General features: G+C 45.1%; 1 long non-coding RNA gene across 1 annotated transcript; it reads right to left on the bottom strand.

Annotated features, from left to right (window-relative positions):
* Window positions 1-755: 755 nt before the first annotated feature.
* On the bottom strand, window positions 756-17,185 carry LOC128780430 (uncharacterized). The gene is made up of 4 exons (XR_008426322.2): window positions 16,691-17,185; window positions 15,260-15,456; window positions 1,004-1,155; window positions 756-870 (listed from the first exon to the last, which is right to left on the bottom strand). It is a non-coding gene; the product is annotated as an uncharacterized lncRNA (long non-coding RNA).
* Between the last annotated feature and the right edge of the window lies 1 nt (window position 17,186).

The raw sequence follows: 17,186 nt of genomic DNA, 5'->3' as shown, positions 1-17,186 counted from the left end.
CTGGGGTTGGGGCCGGGGCCCTGCCAGACAGGAACCAGGACACTCAGATCCTGTTCAGCCACAGGGCTTCTGGGAAGGGGACCCACAGCCCCCACCCCAATGTCAGCACCCTAGGGACTGAGCTTAAGAGAAGGCCCAGGACACAGTAGGAACCTCGGAGGGCCTGGAGACGCAGCAAGTGGTGAAGGAGCACCGGACCAGGAGTCAGCTCTATTACAAAGTATTCCTGCCTCGGAGCCACGGTTCCCTCCACCTGGAGTGCTTTTGTCCCATAGGGTTCCATGGCTGGCTTCTTCATGTCACTCAGGCCTCAAGTCCTGTATCGCTTCCTTAGACCACACTTCCCTGAGCACCTCTCACTCGGAATTAGCACCCTCCTTCCGTGTCACCCAGTCACATCTCCCCAAATGCACTGTGTCAGCACTCACTGGAATCATTTGCTTATTTAGATCTTGTACATACGGCCTGTGGGCCCCCACTGAGATTACATTCCATGACTACCTTGTTGACCTCCGTACCCCTGGGTCGTGGCGCAGCGTCTGGCACAGGAGGAGCCAGGAGATAAGAACACACTCGGTGCTGAGCAGATGGCCCCCCCTTTTCAGGGTCTCACTTCCCCGTGTGTAAAAGAAAGGGTTTGAACCATTTCAGGCTTCTTCAAAACTTGTTATTAGTAGAATAGTTTTTGTTCAAAAGGTTTCTTACACAGAACCTTAATGTATAAAACTGAAACTTTTCAAGTCTCAGTTTCCTCACCTGAAACATGGGACAATGATGGCTCCAACTTCATGGGCACGTTGTGAGGGTGACTTGATACAGGCTGGGCACTTACAGTCGTGTCTGTCACATTGTAAAATGCCTGTGCGTGTTCTGCTGAAAGATGACTCTTTTTTAATAAAGATTTTATGTATTTATCTTTAGAGAGAGGGGAAGGGAGGGAGAAAGAGAGGGAGAGAAACATCGATGTGTGAGAGATACATCGATACGTTGTCTCTGCACGCACCCACTGAGGACTGGGCCCGCAACCCAGGCCTGTGCCCTGGCGAGGAATCCAACTGGCGACATTTGCTTTGCGGGATGATGCTCAACCAACCGTGCCACGCTGGGCAGGGTCAAAAGGGCACTCCTGTGAGCTTCATTAACATGATGAGACATCTGAATACAAGTGATGAGAATACATAAGTTTGGTAAGGTGGGGGGCGGGTATAATATTCCCCCAGGTTTCCTTTCCTAGCTGTGTTGGGAAAGTGACTTAACTTCTCTGTGTCTCAATTTTATCCTCTATAAAATAGGGGCAATACTAAAGTATCTTATTGGGCTATTGGGAAGATTAAGTTAAAAGAAGGATGTAAATTCATTTTTCAAATATCACTAGTCTCTGTATAGGCACTGGAGATATTTTGGGGAACAAAGTAAACAAAACTCTATCCTTGTGGAACTTACATTCCAGTGTAGAATAAATGAGTAAAATGTACAGTATATTGAATAATGATAAATATTAAGAAGAAAATACATAAAGCAATGCTGGAAGCTATGAAATGTCAGAGAGATGTTGAAATTTTGATAAGATAGCCAAGGGGTTAGGGGATCTCGAGGAAGAGGGTCTTTTGAGGAAAGATATAAAGGAAGTGAAGGAGTCAGCCATGCAGTTATTTGAAGGAAGAACATGTTAGGCAGAGGGAATAGCAAGTGCAAAGGCCCTGAGGCAGGGGCATGCCTGGCCCAGGCAGCACCAGTGTGGAGTGAATGCAGCAACGCGGAGACCGCTAGAGGAGTCAGGTCACACAGGGCCCTGGAGGTCAGTGTGAGGACTTTGGCCTTTTCTCTGAGACGAGAACCACTGGACAAGGCCAGATGCCTCAGGACCAGATAGAAGACTATTACTAAGTCTAGAAATGATGGTGGCCTGGACTAGGATAGCAAGAGGTGGTCGGATTCTGGACATATTCTGAAGGTACAGCCAATAGGATTTGCTGGCAGGTTAGATTCGGGGTGTGAAAGAAAGAGGTGAGTCAAGGATGGCACCCTGTTTTTCACCCGAGCATCTGGAAGGATGTTATTGCCATAACTGGGATGGGGAAGCCCATGGGGTAGGAGCAGGGTTGGGGGATAATAAGGAGCTCAGTTTGGGACACATTCAGATCAAGATGCCTATTAGATGTTCCAGGGGAGAAGACAAGTGGTGGTTGGATCTCCAGGTCTTGAGTTCAGGGGGGGAAGCGTGGGCTGGGGATATGATTTTGGAAGTAGTCAGTACATGGATGGCATGTAAATCCACAAGGTGGGGTGATACTGCCACATGAGTGAGCATAGAGAGAGAAGAGGAGAGGACAAGGGGCTTGGGCGGTGCGCTAACCCTCCCTGCCTCTGGAGAATTCAGCTAGTACCCATGGTTCTGGAGGGGAAAATGTCCACTAGGGGGCAGTCAAAGCCAGCAATGCAAGGAAGATGAACCCTGCTGGGCATCCTAGACACAGCCACTGGGAGGCTGCAGGATGCCCCTCAGCTTAGATGCCCTGATGGTGGCAGCCCACCGAGAGGCCAAGAGCTGTCAGTATCTCAGGACTGAGGCTCTGTCTCATGGCTGCATGATCAGGTAACTGTAGGGATGGACCATTGCCCCGCCCAACCAACGTGCCCTTACTATTCTGTACAAAGGGTCAGTAGGCGGATTATCTCTCAGGGCTTTTTCCCCTCAGACCATTTCTTTTTCCTTTTAAATAACAGCCTACACTCAATACCATTCCACATGAGTTTCAGATGAATACTTAGACCTTCTTTGAGTCTTGGATTTGGCCTGACGCTTCTGTATCAAGGATATCACATCTCATCCGTCACATTCTTTCAGGCAACTTACAGTTCGGGAAGCCACTAGTAAAGGGCTATTCACTGACACCAGTGCCAAGCCTGGTGCTTTGAATGTCTTCACTTAAAATGTTCGCTGTGGCAGTACAACTCCTTCACTGGAGGTGGAAGCCCTGAGGCAGGTCCGATCATCTCCTTCCACAGAGGGGAAGCCAAAGTCCAGAGGGGTTGGGGGCCTTGTTCAAAGGAGCCCCTGAAGTGGGAAGCTGAGCTAGGACTGCTCATTTCCACGGAGCTACAGACCCCATCCTCTTCTTACAGTGTCATCCCACTTTGACCTTGAGTCCTACAGTGGCTGGCCCTGCCTTAGGAGCTGGAGTATAGAGGTAAGGACATCCCTTGCTCTCAAACAGCCCAGAGACTAGCAGACAAGCAAAGCAAAAATACGATTCAGCATTATAAGAGCCGAGGCTGTGGGAAGAGGGGTCAACCCAGCCTTCTCTAGAGCAGAGAAGCCAGAGAACAATAAAATTAACAAGTATTAATAAAATGAATAAATAATAATTACTATTAAAAATTATCATCAATGATTGCATTAATCACAATTCATGTGTTGGGTGCTTTCTGTTTGCTAGGGACCGTTTTCATGTATCAGCTCATTTACCCTTCAGTAGTGCCATTAAGTAGGTCCTACTGTCATTCCCATTTTACAGGCGAAGAAGTCGAGGCACAGAGATGAAATGGGGGACCAGTCTGCCTCTCAGAGGAAGAATCGTCGGAGCCGAAACCCGAGGTCTGAGAAGGACCTAACCAGGTGAAGGGAGGGATGTCAGTGTTCCAGGCAGAAGGATAAACTTGCACGTAGCCAAGGTAAGCTAAAGAGAAACCTGGAATAATTACAACAAAAATAACAATGGCTGGAACCCTGTCTCTTCCTGGCGTGGTAAGACGCCGTGCCGTGGGCGTTTGTGGGACTCATGGTACGACCTTAGTGACAGGACACGTTGCAACATCATCAGGTACTTAAGGATATGCCTTCTTTGCTACGATCCGGGTAATACTGACTCAGCTTTGTGGTAAAGCATAAGTGTAACACAGTCGGTTGGGGCAGACTGTAGAGTGCACGTGTTTCTGAATGAGGCCCCAATTCTGGTCACAGCATCTTATTGATTCCAGCTATTGAGGCTTGTCTGCACCCCAGTGAGGGCCAGCTCACATTTAGCAGTGTCAAAATACTAGTGTTGTCTCTCATTTGCATTTCTGTAAAATCTGCAGTGCAGTGGGTGAGGTGGCAAGAGCCAGGGTGTGCAGTAATTGGATCAAGGGTCAACACATTAGGGCTTGCTAAACCGCCTCTAACCAATCAGAGCAAGAGTGTGAACAGCGACACGCAGAGAGCCATCGCTCACAGTGTGGTGGGTTGGATGGTGTCCACCCAAAATTCATGCCCACTCAGAATCTCAGAGTGAGACTATTTGGAAATAATGTGTTTCCAGATGTAATAAATCAAGATGAGGTCCTACTGGATTAGGGTGGGCCCCAAGTTCAATGTCGGGTGTCCTCATATGAAGAGGAGAGGGCACACAGAGATATACACAAAGGAAGGAAGACCCTGTGAAGATGGAGGTAGAGAATGGAGTTATGTAGCCATGAGCCAAGGAACATCAGGAGCCACCGGAAGCAGAAAAAGGCAAAGTAGAATCCTTTCTTAGAGACTGCATGGGGAGCATGGCCCGCGGAAACCTTTGTTTTGGACTTCCAGATTCCAGAAATGTGAAATAATACATTTCCGTTGTTGTAAGCTACCTAGTTTGTACTAACTTGTTGCGGCATCCCTAGGAAACTAATATACACAGAAAGGGAGGTCTCCATAGTAAGAACCCTAATCCTGATGCAGCAGGAGGGCATACGGTCCTTCACTCTCCTAATACCCGAGGGCCAGTCTCCAGCCAGAGGATCGTGCCAGATCCATCCCCAGTTACGGTCTCAGTAGTGACTGAGGAGAAAGAGAAGGAACATTCATACTGAGAAGGTGACAAATGGACCATCAAAGTCACCACGTAGAAGTTAAGGCCACTATGGCCTTTTATCCCACCCGATACGAATATGTGCGCATGTGACTGGTGTGTTAATAGAAAAGTTTGTTTTAAGTGGATGTTAATATACTGGGTCATCCTTTGAGGCTGTCACCAGCAAACAGTGTCCTCAGTGTTGTGGTTGAGACAAGACAGATTCACACGGACTACCAAGTCCTGTGGAGGAAAAGGGACTGCACTACACTCTCTCAAGGGGAGAGTGCCTAGGAGCGCCTGGGGCTCTCTCTCCAGAGAAAAGGTGCTGACTTGCCTTGACAGGCTTTTATTGGCTTAATTTGCATAGGAATACAGGGTGTGTATGGAAAGCTCATTAACTGTTGTCAGGCAGTAATAATCAAATAGATAACATTCAAAGAATTCTGAGGGCTTATTTAGAGTCAGGGTCAGATAGCTAAAGGACCATAAAACTTTGGGGAAACAAACTCATTTCATGCTTGGACCCTTATCATGTAAATTGAGGGTATTAGCAAAGAAGGTTTCACAGGATTTTATGCATTCTTTCTTAGGCCTGATCTCCTGGGGAACCTGCCCTTTCCAGCACAGGGCCACACCCACCTCCAGCATTGTTTCAGGCTTAGGTCAAGTAGGGGAAATAAGGCAGCCAAGAAATTAAGAGACTTCTTGCAGACAGAATGAGGACTCAGGCCATTTCAAAGCCAGGGGCGAGGGTCCATCACCCCCTTTCTCCATAGCCCCCCAAGTCCTTCCCTGACGGCCCCCTCACGACCGTGCCTGTCTTAGGTCGTCCCTCCCTTGAGAAATCTTACCCATCATTGGCTAACCAGTCATGCACTGGGGGCCAGGCAGGGTGAAGTAAAGTGGACAGAGGTGGTGCTCCTCCTAGGGAGATAAGCTTTGTCTCCTTAGTGGCTTAGGGTCTCAAGGTCTCACTCAGCCTTAGCCATGGGACATTATGGTCTCTGAAACCAGGCAGGGCGGTTCCCAACAATCCTTATTACATTGAATCATTCTATAATAAATGCAAGTAATTTTCAAAAGGCTACCTCTGGTCAGTTCCCACATTACTACATTAAAGCCGGTGGAGTGAATATAACATGGTTCACCGTAGGTCTTAGCTCCTGCCTCCACCATCCTTATCAGTAAATAACTCCTGGGTGTACCAGTCCATACTATGTTCGTCAAAGGGAAACTCAGCTGTAGAATATGTGCTAATCCATAGTGGCGGCAGGGAAGAATGTCAGTGTAGCATCTACAGTGTCCTGCGTGAATGGCACTTCATGGATGAGGCAGCCCTGGCTCCACCCACCCTCCCCAGGTGGTGAGCCAGTTCAACCCTTCACTTCAATTTTTGGCGTGGGACTTTTTCCCCTCGTTTACCACTGGATCTTGGAAAAAAGGTTGATGACATTTAAAAACTGTTTGTGTTTTATATATACTTTATAAATCTGTCTAGGTTTCAAGCCTTGCTCATCTAGGAAAAAGATTCTACTCCTAACCACTTCTGGACTTAGAATATTAATCTTTAATCAGACTGATGCACATTCACCTTCATTCATTTAGTAAGCACCTACTATGTCTTGAGCACCTACGGTGTACACTGTTTCTGGTGCTGGGAACACAGCAATGAACAAGGCGGCAAGGTTGTGCTAGTCAGCTAGTCAAGGAGCTGACAATGCAGAAGGAAACATAAAATGAGCACGATCGCTTCAGATGGAGCATTGAGAGAAACAAACAGGAGTGTGATTGTGGGGGTGAGAGAGGGGCATCCACTCCTGACAGGCTGACCAGAGAGGCTTTCTCTGTGGAGGTGATATCTGAGCTGCGATCTGAGGGCGCCAGATGTCTGGGGAAAAGCATTATGAGCACTGAGGATAGCATTTGCTAAGGGCCTTGAGGCAGGAAAGCACTAGATATAGTGGCTAAAGCACAGTGCACAGGGGACGATACTAATATGAGTTTGGAGTTAGGAGTGGCCAGGTTGTAAAGGGTCCGTGACAAATTACCACAAATTTAGTGGCTTAAAAACAATCTCTAATTCTGGAAGTCAGAAGTTTAAAATGCGTGTCAGTGAACCAAGATCAAAATGTTGGCAGGGCTGCATTCCTGCTGGACGCTCTAAGGGAGAATCACTTCCCTGCCTGGTTCAGCTTCGGAAGGCTGCCTGCATTCCTTGTGACTCCTTCCACCTTCAAAGTCAGCCCTGGGGCATCTTCTCTGACTCTGGCCTTCCTGCCTCCCCATTGTAATTACATCAGGCCCATTCAGGGGATCCAGGATAATCTCTCCATTTCAACATCTTTAACCTAATCTCACTGCAAAGTCCCTTTTGCCACACAAGGTAACATACTCACAGGTTTTGGGAATTAAGACATGGACATCTGTCTTATTCCATTTAGGCTGCTTGAATAAAAATACCATAGGCTGGGTGGCTTGTAAACACATAAAGTTATTTCTCACAGTGCTGGAGGCTGGGAACTCCAAGATCAAGGCCCTGGCAGATTTCATGCCTTGGTTCACATAGACACCTGTCTTCTCGTCTTTGGACGGTGTCCTCACATGGTGGAAGGGTCCAGGGAGTTCTCTGGAATCTCTTTTATGAGAGCACTAATCCCATTCATGAGCGCCCCCCGTCATAACCTAACACCCCAAAGGTCCCACCCCCAAATACCATGACATTAGGCATTGAGGTTTAACATATGAGCTTTAAGGGGGCAAAATACTCAATCTATAGCAACATCCTTTTGGGGGAGGCATCGTCCTGCCTACTATAGCCCTGTAGGTCATGAAAAGGAGTTTAAGTTTTATTTAAAGTGCAAAACCTCTAGCCCACAACCAATCCCCTCCCCATTGTCCACGTCCATGAGTCATTCATCCATGTTTTTTGACTAATCCCTTCCCCTTCCTTCCACCATTCCCCCTACAGCTCTCAGTCTGTTTCATGTTTCCATGTCTCTGGTCCCGTTTTTCTCGTTCGTCTATTTTGTTCATCAGATTCCAGTATACCACCACTTTTACATCCACTCTTCTGTGGATGGGCACTTGGGTTGCTTCCACATCTGGGCTATTGTAAATAATTCTGCAATGAACATAGGGTACAGATAGTTTTATGAAGTAGTATTTTGGGTTTCTTCAGATAAATCCCAGAAGTGGAATCGCCGGCAGTTCATTTTTCATCTTTTGCGAAACCTCCACACTGTTTTCCATAGTGGCTGCACCAGGCTGCATTCCCACCAGCAGTGCATAAGGCTTCCCTTTTCTCCACATCCTCGCCAGCACTCGTTTGTTGATTTATTGATGATAGCTATTCTGACAGGTGTGAGGTGATATATCGTTGTGGTTTTAATTTTCATTTCTCTGATGATTAGTGCCTCTGAGCATCTTTTCATACGTCTATTGGCCATCCGTGTGTCTGCTTTGGACAAGTGTTTATTAAGGTCCCCTACTTATTTTTCAATTGGATTGTTTGTTTTCTTGGTGTTGAGTTGTGTGAATTCTTTATGAATTTTGCATATTAACCCCTCATCAGATGTATCCTTGGTGAATGTCTTCTTCTATTCATTATGTTGTCTTTTCATTTTGTTGGTTTCCTTTGCTGTGCAAAAAATCTTTTTTAGTTTGACGTAGTCCTATTTGTTTATTATTTTTCATGTTTCCATTACTAGAGAAGATATATCAGAAAAAATATTGGTAGTAGAAATATCTGAGATTTTACTGCCTATGTTTTCTTCTAGGAGTTTTATGGTTTGGAGTCTTATATTTAAATCTTTAATTCATTTTGACTTTATTCTTGTATATGTGTAAGAAGGTGACCTAATTTAATTTTTTTTTTTAGTATATCTGTCCAATTTTCCCAACACCATTTATTGAATAGATTCTTTACCCCATTGTCTGTTCTTGCCTCCCATGTCAAATATTAATTAACCATATAGACATGGGTTTATTTCTGGGCTCTCTATTCTGTTCCATTGATCTATATATCTGTTTTTTTTTTTTTTAATGCTAGTACCATACTGTTTTAATTATATAGTCTTGTAGTATAGTTTGATATCAGGTAGTGTGATGCCTCCAGCTTTGTTCCTCTTTCTCAAGATAGCAGCTATTCAGGTTCTTTTGTGGTTCCACATACATTTTTAGATTATTCGTTCTAGTTCTGTGAAATACACCATTGTTGGGAACTGCCCTGCCTGGTTTCAGAGGCTGTAACCCCCCAGGGTTAAGGCTGAGTCAGAGTTGGGACCATAAGCCACTAAGGAGACAAAGCTTATCTCCCTGGCAGGTGTGCTACCTCTGCCCAGTTCACCCTGCTTGGCCCTGAGCTTGACCAGTTAGCTAATGACAGGTAAGATTCCTCAAGGGAGGATCAACCTAAGACAGGCTCTGGTCACCAGGAATAAGCTCACAGGGAAGGACTCGGGGGGGCTATAGAAAAAGGGGGTGATGGACCCTCGCCCCTCAGCTTTGAAATAGCCTGAGTCCTCATTCTGTCTGCAAGAAGTCTCCTAATCTCTTGGCTGCCTTACTTCCCTTGCCTGACTTAAGCCTGAAGCAATAACAGAGGGCAGTTCAGTCCTGTGCTGGGAGGGGCGGATTCCCTGGGGAATCAGGCCTAAGAAAAAATACATACATTCCTGTGAAACCTACTTAATTTATACCCTCAGCTTAAAAGATAAGGGTCCAGACCTGAGATGAGTCTGGCGCCCAAGGTTTTATAGCCCTTTAACTAATTGAACATAACTAGAATAAGCCCTCAAAGTTCTCTGTAAATTATGTATTGTTTAACCCTTACTGACTGACAATGATTGATGAGCTTTACCTGTATTCCTGTATGAATGAACCTAATAAAAGCCTATAGGGGAAAAGGCTCGGGCCCTTCTCCTTTGAGAGATCGGCCACCTCTCCTCTCCAAGCAGATCATGTCTTGGTAGACTTATTCTTCATCTGGGCAGACGGGGGTCTGCGGTAAAGCTCCCCGACACACCATTGGTATTTTGATAGGAATTGCATTGAATCTAGATTGCTTTGGATAGTACAAACATTTTAATTATGCTAATTGTTCCTATCCATGGGCATGGTATACACTTCCATTTATTTGTATGTTCTTCAATTTCTTTCTTCAATGTCTTATATTTTCCTTGGTTAAATTTTATTTTAAAATTTAAAGTATTTTAATTTTATGTTAAAGTATTTTATTTTTTTGATGCAATTGTAAATGAGATTATTTTCTTAGCTTCCCTTTCTAATAGTTCATTATTGGTGTATAAAATGCAACCAATTTCTGAGCATTAATTTTGTATCCTGCTACTTTACTGAGTTCATTTATCAGTTTTAGTCATTTTGGGGGGGCATCTTTAGGGTTCTCTATATACAGTATCATATCATCTACAAATAGTGACAGTTTTGCTTCTTCCTTTCCAATTTCGATGCCTCTGATTTCTTCTTGTCTGATTGCTGTGGCGGGAATTCCAGTGCTGCATTGAGTAAGATTGGTGAAAGCGGACGTCCCTGTCTTGTTCCTGATCCCAAGGGAAGCTCTTCGTTTTTCCCTGTTGAGTGTGATGCTAGCTGTGGGTTTGTCCTACGTGGCCTTTACTATGTTGAGGTATGTTTTCTCTATTCCCACTTGGCTGAGAGTTTGTACCATAAATGGGTGCTGGATTTCGTCAAATGTCTTTTTGGCATCTTATACTTGTTTCTTTTTTTATTGACTGGCGTAGGAGTGTCCAGAACAAAGTCTAGAAGAATTCCAGCTGTGATATTGTGATTTATGAGAAACATACAGGGTCCAGCAGGAGTAACGCCTGCTTGAGTGTGGTTTGTAGGGTAATAATATAGTTTTAATAATTTATTGTTTTAATTTGAAAATTTCACTTAAAATGCCATAGGGTGTGCTTGAGTGTGATATTGTTATGTTACAGAATTACACGCTAATGATTTTGTAATGAAAAGGGGGCATTATTTGTGCCAGAGCCTGTATATTTGGTCTTCCTCCATTCCTACCACAGTTTCTAAGAACCTTGGAATTCCAAAGTGATTAAAATGATAAAGGTATCTTTTTCTATTCATAACCAGCCCCTTTATTATTTATTTATTTATTAATTATCCTCACCTGAGGACATGCCCACTGATTCTAGACAGAGGGGGAGGCAAACATCAATGTGAGAGAGAAACATTGATTGGCTGCCTCTTGCAGGCCCCGACTGGGGACCAAACCTGCAACCCAGACATTGGGTGCCCTGACCAGGAATCAAACCCGTGAAGCTTTGATCTACAAAACAATGCTTCAACTGACCGAGTCACACTGGCCAGGGCCATAACAAGCCGCCTTTAATCACACCAGTTTATGTCAAAGAGTTAACTTTAGGAAAGCCCCTTAGGTAACCTAAGGATGGGGCGGTTGGTTGCTGGAAGAACTAATCATGGTTAGAGAACTGGAATTTTTAGCCCTAGCCCCACCTCTGGGGAGGGGCTGGAAATTGAGTTTATCACCAGTGGCCAATGATCTAATCAATTATTCCTATGTAATGAAGTCTCCATAACCCCCCCAAAGAAGGACAAGGTTCGGAGAGCTTCCTGGCGGGTCAGCTGTGGTACAGAGGTGGTGCTCTCAGAAACGGTTTGCAAACTCCCCCTTCTCGCAGGCCTTGCCTAACGCATCGCTTCCATCTGCTGTTCATGAATTTCATCGTTTTTTAAAACACTTTATTTATTTATTTTTAGAGAGGGGGAAGGGAGGAAGAGAAAGAGGGAGAGAAACATCGATGTGAGAGAGAGACATCAATCGGTTCCCAACCAGGGACTAGCCTGCAACCCGGGCATGTGCCCTGACCACGAATCAAACTGGCAAAACTTCTTTCTTTTTAAATTTTAAATTGTATTTATTTCTTACTTACTTATTTCCATTACCATTTAGCTCTCCTTATGCCCCCCACCCCCCTGGTGATCTTTCACTTTACTGGATGACACCCAACCAAATGAGCCACACCAGTCAGGGCTTGAGTTTCATCCTTTCATAATAAATTGACAATTAGCAATTAAAACAGTTTCCTGAGTTCTGTGAGCTACTTTAGCAAATTAATGTAACCCCAGGTGGGGGGAGGGGTTGTGGGAACCTCCAAATTATAGCTACAGGTAAGTTGGTCAAAAGCACAGGTGAGAACCTTAACTTGCAACTAATGTCTGAAGGGTGTGTGTGCAGCCTTGTAAGACTGAACCCTAACCTGTGTGATTCGGTGCTTTATCCAGGTAGGCAGTGTCAGAACCGAGTTAAATTGTAGGACACCCGAGTGGTATCACAGAATTGCTTGATGAGTGGGAAACTCAGACATCTGGGTATCAGAAGTAGTATTGGAGTATTGAGAGTGGAGGAGGCACACAGGAATGAGTTTTCCCTTTATACCAGCATTTACGAGCCAAATGGAAGAGGAGGAGGGGACAAAGAAGACTGAGAAGGGGCAGCCACTGAGGGATGTGGAAAAGCAGGAGAGGATGCTGCCCAGAAACAAGGGGAAGGACATTTCAAGGTGGCAAGGGAGATCATCTGCGCTGGTGATTGCAGAAAGCTAAGGACAGAGACCCCTGGTTTTGATGATGTGGGAATCCTGGAAACCTTGATAAAAGCAGCTGTCAAGGAGGGGTAAGGTCACAGGCAGACTGGAGTTGGTTGCAGGGAGAAAAGGAGTTGAGGGAGTCTGGAGTACAGACCTGTGCTGCCACTACTGGAGCCACTCACCATGTGTGGCTAGTGAATGTGGTGAGTTTGAATTGAGATGAGTTGTAAGTGTAAAATGTACATCAGATTTCCAAGATGTAGTGCGAGAGAAAGGTAGAATCTTTCGTTAACATATTAAAAATACTGATCTCAGACCTGATCGGTGTGGCTCAGTTGGTTTGAAACGTCACTGGTTCAATTAGTGATCTGGGCACACGCAGGTTTGGTCCCAGGCAGGGCGCCTACTAGAGGCAACCAATCTATGTTTCTCTCTCACATCAGTGTTTCTCTCCCTCTTTCTCCCTCCCTTCCCCTCTCTCTAGAAATAAATAAAACCTAAAAAATAAATACTGATTTCATATAGCAATGTAAACATTTTGGATATATTGGGTTAAATATATTAAAATAATTTCACCTGTTTCTTTTTCCTTTTTAAAATGTGGCTACCAGAAAATTTAAAATTACATGTGGCTCATAATATACTTCCACTGGACAGTGCTGGGGGCAGATAATTCTCTCAATAATTTTACTGTGAAGGGAGCCAAGGAATGTAAAAGAAAATAGAGTGGCGTTTAACATTGCTGACCATTCCCATCTTTCTGAAACTTTCCTCCCTAAGCTTCTGAGATGCTCACTTCTTTGATTCTCCTTATATTGGGTTGGCCAAAAAGTTCGTTGGGTTTTTTCCATTAAGACTGCTCTACTAGTGCTAAGTTGTATTTAACTTCATTTGAAACAATTTTGTTTGTTTTGTGGCAGCTGTTGTATCAGCATGCATTTAAAAACAAAACAAAACAAAACATTGCCCTAGCTGGTGTGGCTCAGTGGATTGAATGCCGGCCTGTCAACCAAAAGGTCACTGGTTCGATTCCCAGTCAGGGCACATGCCTGGGTTGTGGGCCAGGCCCCCAGGTGGGGGCATGCTGGAGGCAAACTATCGATGTATCTCTCACACATTGGTGTTTCTCTCCCTCTCTTACTCCCTCCCTTCCCCTCTCTCTACATAAATCTTTTTAAAAAACTTATCGAAATTGGTGAACTTTTGTGTAGCTATTTTAATATTGAAGATGGAAGAACATATGCAACATTTTTAGCATATTGTGCTTTATTATTTCAAGAAAGATAAAAACGCAACTGAAACACACACACAAAAATTTGTGCATTGTATGGACAAGGTGCCATGACTGAATGCGTCAAAAGTAGTTTGCAAAGTGGAAACAGGGTGACCAGTTAGGAAGCTTTTGCAACAACCCAGGTGAGAGACCAGGGTGGGAACAGTCACTGTACAGTGGTTGCATCCTGTGTATGTTTTGAAGGCACAGTTGACAGGATTTGTGAAAGGACTGGATGGGGATGTAAGAGAAAAAGTTAAAGTTGCTTCTAAGATTTCTGGAAGGATGGAGCTCCCTTCTGCTGAGATGGGAAAGATTATAGGATAATTGGCTGTGGCCGGCAAGGGGAGGGGGGTGGAAATTGGTAGTAGGATAAGGATACATTTTGGACCTGTAAAGTGTCCAACAGCTATAGCACATTGGAGATGCCAGGTAAGCAACAGGACATAGCAGTCTGGAATTTTAGGGGCAAAAGCAGGTCTGGAGATATGAATTTGGACGTCATCAATACACTACTAGCATTTAAAGCCGTGGGAGATCAGATCACGTAGGGAGTGACTGTAGTTAGTGAAAGAGGTCCAACCCTAGGCTACTCAAGTTTGCAGATGAGATGACAAAGAACCAGCAAAGGGCAGCGAGAAAGAATGGCTAGTGAGCAATGGGAAAACCAGGAGAGTGTGGTCTCACACAAGTTAAAAGAAGAGAGAAGACAGTGAATACCTGGGTCAAATCCTGTGGATAGGTCAAGTAAAATTGTGTGAGCTTAACAATATGGAGGCCAGTGGTGACTTTAATATGAATGGGTTTGGGTGTGGTAGAGATAAGGGCTTGATTTGAAATGGGTTTAAGGAGGGGAACTGGAGTTACACAGCTCTTCCCAGTTTTGCTATAATGGGGAACAGAAATGGGACAGTAGCTGGAGGGGAATGTGGGAGTCAGGACAGGGGTTTGTTAAACTGGGAGAAACTATAGCATATTTGAATGCTGGTAAGAATGATCCAGGAGAGACTGAAAACTTCATGACACAGGAACAAGATAGCCCCTAAGACTCAGGCCCCTGTCTGCTGTCCTAACATGGATGCCCCTGATGCACCCGAAATGCAAAATATCAAAAACCGAAACCATCACCTACCTCCTAAACCTGCACCTTCTTCTGTAGTTTCTAACTCACTTGGTATTGTTGGAAAACAAAATTCAGTTGAGCAAATTTGAAGATCTAATTGGCATTATAAAACAATCCATGAATCAGGCAGCATCCTACCTAACAACTAGAAGGGAGCTCTGAATAGTTGTACAAAATGGAAGGTTTTAAAGGCATACCTCAGAGATAGTGCAGGTTTGGCTCCAGATCATTGCAATGAAGCAAGTATCACAATAAAGCCAGTCATAATCTTTCTGCTAGTGGAGGATCTTGCCTCCAATTTGTAAGAAAATGCAACATCTGCGGAGTGCTATCAAGTGCAGCACCACAGAGTGAGGTCAGCCTGTACAGGCAGAAGGATGATGGGACGAGGAAGTGAAGAGTGGATTATTTCAGGCAGGGTTACCTTCCCTGAAGAAAAGGCAGGGGGTCTCACCTGGTAGATTACCTCACTAGAGTTGACCAGGATATTCCATACTGATTGGTTTAAAATTCCATTCCTGGAAGAGGTTGAAACCAGAAGTAGACATTATCATGGCGAAACAGAGGGTTTGATTCCAGACCATTGCAATCTAGTGAGCTGTAATCTTTTTGCTGGAGGGTCTTGCCTTCGGTTTGTAAAAAACTCAATATCTGTAATAAAGCAAAGCGCAATAAAATAAGGCATGTCTGTATTAAGTCTTGGTGGGGCTTACCAAAAGTGACTCCATTTGGGGTTGGTTGTTTCTTTTCAGCAATAGAAACTCTTCATTTAATTACCCGTTAGAAAACTGGCATATAGCACTGACAGCTCAAGGTTAATGATACTGTTTCATCGTGTGCTAAGCGAGGCCCTGGGCGACACAGCAAGATGTAAGCACCCAGGAAAGGGTCATGACCCAGACTCAAAAGTCAAATAACAGAAAAGTTAACAGACATTGATTAGACCAACATTATCAAATTAACAATTCTATGTCCTAAGTGTCTTTCAAATTTGTCTCCTAGCTTCATACTTATTACACTGCCCCAGTTCAGGCCTTCATTATATCTGGCCTGTATTACTTCCTAACCTTGATTCAGAGGGAAGAAGCTAAAAAAAAAAAAAAAAAAAAAAAGGCAGATCTCCCTTCTATCATTCACCAGTTTTAAACCTTTCTGAGTCCCTCAGATAAAAGGCAATCTTGGCCTGTCTCTCACCTCTCCAAGTTTCAGAGTTTGTGGCCTAATGGGGAGGAAGTTTCTCTCTTGTGTGCCTTTGCTCCTTGCTGTTCCTTTTACCTGGAAAGGAGCTTTTCTTCTATCCTGGCTAAATTCCACTCTCTTTTAAGGGTGGGCTTAAGAGTTACCGCTTCTGGGAACCCTTCCAAGTACTCCAAATCTTCCGAGGCTGGGACCTTACTTTCTGTTTCTACCGCCCTCACCTCGCCGCCTCCAACTGCAGGGACCACGCCTTACTTTCCAGGGGCCACGTCTTACTTTCCTCGAGCCTTCGGGGAATGTCTAATGACTGGCAGAGGTTAGCACCGAGACCAAGGACAACTTCTGAGTCAGAAATTAGTGCTTAGATCCCCGCAGAGCTCTCATTCAAATGTAAAGTTCTCAAAATCCTCACACCAGCACAGCTCTTCACAGTTTGCAAAACATTCTGGTAAGGCTACTCTATATCCTGGGGCAGAAGTTGCAAAAATGAACTGTTTTTATTTTTATGAACAGCTTTTAAACACGAGAACTAGAGAAGAACATCAAGGAAGAATTAGGAAATCATCACACACAACAACAGCAGCGAGGAGAGTCAGGCTGCCGCAAAGTTGACCCTCCCGGCCAGAAAAACCGCGCCCCACTCGTGCGCATCTGCACATTCCCCGGCACACCAAGCCCCGCCCCCTACCTCGAAGACTACAAATCCCAAGATGCCTCGAATCCAGTAGGTGGCATCGCGCAACGCACGCTGGGATGCGTAGTCCAGTTCTAGTTCAGGAAAGGCCCAGAACGCCCCGTGACGTCAGGAGGGCTCGGAAAGGAGTCGGAACCGGTCCAGGTTCAAGTTAAATCCTCTAAAGAGCAGAGGCTGGTTTTTCTGGTGACCCGGATTCAGGTCCCACCCCGCAGTTCAGCGGACCTATGGTGTGCGTAGAGTAGCCTCTCGCGTGACTCCTTCAGGTTAAAGGGGAAGGCCCAGAGGGCGAGAATAAGAAGCCTTCTGCTCTCCAGGCGCCGCCTTGTTAGAGTAGTGGTACGCAGACACTACCCTGGAGAGGGGCTGAGACTGCTTCTCCAGTAGCGTCAATGGGGACGTGGAAACACTGTCCCTGACGACAGCCTCCCTTTCCTCCGCCCGTCTGCCCAGAGGCGCGGGAGGCGCAAAGGCTCCTGGGAACGCGCAT

The sequence above is a fragment of the Desmodus rotundus genome, chromosome 3 (assembly GCF_022682495.2).
Source record: "Desmodus rotundus isolate HL8 chromosome 3, HLdesRot8A.1, whole genome shotgun sequence".
NCBI lineage: Eukaryota > Metazoa > Chordata > Mammalia > Chiroptera > Phyllostomidae > Desmodus > Desmodus rotundus.
The sequence above is the reverse complement of the archived record's forward strand: the minus strand, read 5'-3'. Positions and strand labels throughout refer to the sequence as shown.